The 3,750-nt window shown below is 48.5% G+C and overlaps 1 non-coding gene across 1 annotated transcript; it reads right to left on the reverse strand.

The window, feature by feature from the left end:
- Positions 1–1,068: 1,068 nt before the first annotated feature.
- TRNAR-ACG (transfer RNA arginine (anticodon ACG)) lies at positions 1,069–1,140 on the reverse strand. The gene has a single exon. It is a non-coding gene; the product is annotated as a tRNA-Arg (tRNA).
- Between the last annotated feature and the right edge of the window lie 2,610 nt (positions 1,141–3,750).

A 3,750-nucleotide genomic window follows, 5' to 3' on the forward strand; every position in this document is an offset into this window, starting at 1 on the left:
ACAAGCATGCTTTCCCCCCTTGTTACAGGACATCCTTTGCCCTTTTCACTTGTACCCTCACTACAGAGGCTCCATCCTCTGCTTTCCTGCCTCCCAATGACCATCCTACACACACTCACACACACCTCCCAAAACACACATAGACACAGGCTCACACCCACAGGTGCACACATGCACACAGAAACACACAGGTAAGGACACACACACACATTTCCTACTCATGTAGCTCAATCTCAGTGATGCAGGATTTAGATGCAGGAAAAAAAAATTATCCCACTTCAGAATGTGTACCAGGGGGGAAGGTTCTCAGTATCATGGTAGCAGGGATGGTGGGCACCCACCACCTTAAGATCCCCGGGAGGGACTTCCTTGTTTGGCCAGTGGCTAAGACTCTGCGTTACCAAGGTAGGGGGCCGAGGTTCACTCCCTGGTCAGGCAACTAGATCCCACATGCCACAGCTAAGACCCAGAGCAGCCAAAAAAAAAAAAAAAAAAAAGCCCTGGGGGACGGTGTGGGTGTGGGCAGGGGGCAACCCAGGGGACTGGGGTGGCAGGGCCTTTTGAGGTGATGTGCCCACCATGGTTGAATTGTGTTCCCCTCCCCCTCCAAAGACACCTTCAAGTCATAACCCCTGCACCTGTGAATGAGACCTCACCTAGAAATAAGGCCTTTACAGATGTCATCAAGGAAGGTATGGTCATTGTTGTTTCATCACTAAGTCATGTATGGCTTTGCGACCCCCACGGACTATAGCCTTCCAGGCTCCTCTGTCCATTAGCTTTTCCAGGCAAGAATACTCGAGTGGGTTGCTATTTTCTTCAGAGAATCTTCCCCAACTGAGGGATGGCACCCTCCTCTCTGCATTGGCAGGCAGATTCTTTACTGTTGAGTTACCAGGTGGGCCCTAATTCAATACGTCTGATATCCTTATAAAGTGAAGTGAAATGAAGTCGCTCAGTCATGTCTGACTCTTTGCAACCCCATGGACTGTAGCCTACCAGCTCCATCTGTGGGATTTTCCAGGCAAGAGAACTGGAGTGGGTTGCCATTTCCTTCTCCAGGAGATCTTCCCAACCCAGGGATTAAACCTGGGTCTCCTGCATCGTAGGCAGACGCTTTACCCTCTGAGCCACCAGGGAGGTCTCTGATGTCCTTATGAGAAGAGGGAAATTCAGGCAGAGACTGGGCGATGCAGTACCCAGGGGACTTCCTCTGGAAGGAAGGACTGCCAAGGGCTGAGGGCCATGACCAGAGCCTGGGAGAGGCAAGGAAGGACTCTCCCAGACAGCCTTTAGGGTAAACATGGCCCCAAGACACTGCTTTCACACTTCAGGCCTCCAGAACTGCAGAAACAAGGGGTTTGTACTGACTGAAGCCCCTCAGGTGGAGATTTGTTCCAGCAGCCACCCCCGCTGGAGACAGTGTGTTCCTCTTGGCTCTTCTTCTCACAAGACAGAGATTCCCTTGGACATTTCCCTCCCAACTGGGGGATAGGGAAGGGATTCGGGGTGGAGGCAGATGGTACCAGGGACTTGCTCACAGTAGCAGAAAGATACTCATGAGCCTAGCTGAGAAATTCACAGGACATACACCCTTGGTCTAAGCCTTCTTCGCCAGAGGCCCTGGGTCACCTGCCCCGTCCTGAATACTTGCCTGCCTGGGCATTCCTAAAGAGGATGGAATCCTTACATAAAACATAATTGTTAGAAACCTGCATATAAAATAATAAAAATAATATATAAATATGTTGTAATAAAAATAAATGCACATAGTATAAATGCGAAGCAATACGCAAGGGTTGCAGGTCATCTTCAAATAGACCATTGGTACCCAGTCCTTGGAGAAGGCAATGGCACCCCACTCCAGTACTCTTGCCTGGAAAATCCCATGGATGGAGGAGCCTGGTAGGCTGCAGTCCATGGGGTTGCTAAGGGTTGGACATGACTGAGCAACTTCACTTTCACTTTTCACTTTCATGCATTGGAGGAGGAAATGACAACCCACTCCAGTGTTCTTGCCTAGAGAATCCCAGGGATGGGGGAGCCTGGTGGGCTGCCATCTATGGGGTCGCACAGAGTCAGACACGACTGAAGTGACTTAGCAACCCAGTCCTTGCTTCGTGTAATAGACAGTGATTCCTTCGTGAGCTTAAAGGTGGGGTTCCTGACGGAGCATCTCTGAGGCGGAAGCCTGGCAAGGTTACTAGTCTCCAAGAGGAGTGGTTATTCTCATCAGAGTACTTTGAAAATCTAATGAAAACCATGATCACCCCCCTCTCCACCCCCCCACCAAGTTGCACACAGATTTTTACCCACTGTCTTGGGGTTCTTGGGCTGCTGGAAGCCCATCTGTGATGGCTGGTATCTCCGGCCCTGTGTGACCGCCCTGCTATGATAGACACAGATGGCCCCTAGTGCAGGAAAGCAGGCTGAGCGCACAGGTTTGGAGAGGGACCCAGAGCGCACGTGGTCCACAATGTGACCCTCAGCGGCAGGCGGACTCAGGGATTCCAGGCACACAGAATAGTTTTTTATCACCGGTTCACTTTCCCCCACTGAGATTCCTGCCCCTTTTAAGGCAGGATTCTTGCCCCATGAGCTATAGTCCTCCCCGTCCTTGAAGGACCAGGCGTTCAACTCACGTCCCCATGTCTATCAAACCTCTTATAAGCCACACCGTGTTCAAATGCTTGTTACCAAATTTAAAATTTTGCTTTAACATGCTTGGAGTGCTAATTATGAGCCAGGCACTGTTCTGAGCTCTTTAAAACCAGAATCTCAGTGTTTCGTATGCAGTAGTTGATGTGTCCATTGGATAGGACAACAGGAGTTTTGTGGTGATAACAACATCTTTTTAAAAAATTAGAGTCTTTTAGCATGATCTGTGGTGTGTGTTCTGTTAATAGCATTCTGATACTTTTGAAAAAGTCAATGTGGGTTCTTGGGGGTCTCTGCCCAGGCAGCTCAGGGGCTCTGGAATAAGGAAGTGTGACTGCCTATGGATAAATTTCCATAGACACCCCTGATCCTACAGCGAGAAAGCAAAGGAGCAAGGTCCCAGGTGGAAGACTCCTTTGAAGGGAGGGCTGAGGCTGTCACTGGGTCCCAGGTATTCTCAGCCAGCCAGAAATTAAGGCAGAGTCTCTCTCTGTTTCTTTTTTTTAAAATTGTAGTTGATTTATAATGTTGTGTTAATTTTGTTTTACAGCAGAGTGATTCAGTGTTATATATATATACACATACATACATACATATAGACATTCATTTGGACTTCCCTGGTAGCTCAGCTGGTAAAGAATCCGCCTGCAATGAAGGAGACCTGGGTTCAATCCCTAGGTTGGGAAGATCCCCTGGAGAAGGGCATGGCAACCCACTCCAGTTTCTGGCCTAGAGAATCCCTATGGACAGGGAAGCCTGGTGGGCTATAGTCCATGGGGTTGCAAAGAATTGGACACGACTGAGCGACTAAACCCAGCACAGCACAGACGTTCATTTACATATTGTTTTCCATTATGGTTTATCACAGGGTATTGAATATAGTTCCCTGCACTATGCGGTAGGACCTTGTTGCTTATCAATCCTATATATAATAGTTTGCCTCTGCTAACTCCAAACTCCCAGTCCATCCCTCTCCCGCCCTCTTTCCCCCTTGAAAACCACAAGTCTGACGTCTACATCTGTGAGTCTGCTTCTATTTCGTAAAAAACTTGATTTGTGTCATTTTTACACTTCATATAATAAGTGATATCA

This window comes from Budorcas taxicolor, chromosome 1 (genome assembly GCF_023091745.1).
Source record: "Budorcas taxicolor isolate Tak-1 chromosome 1, Takin1.1, whole genome shotgun sequence".
NCBI classification, from domain to species: domain Eukaryota; kingdom Metazoa; phylum Chordata; class Mammalia; order Artiodactyla; family Bovidae; genus Budorcas; species Budorcas taxicolor.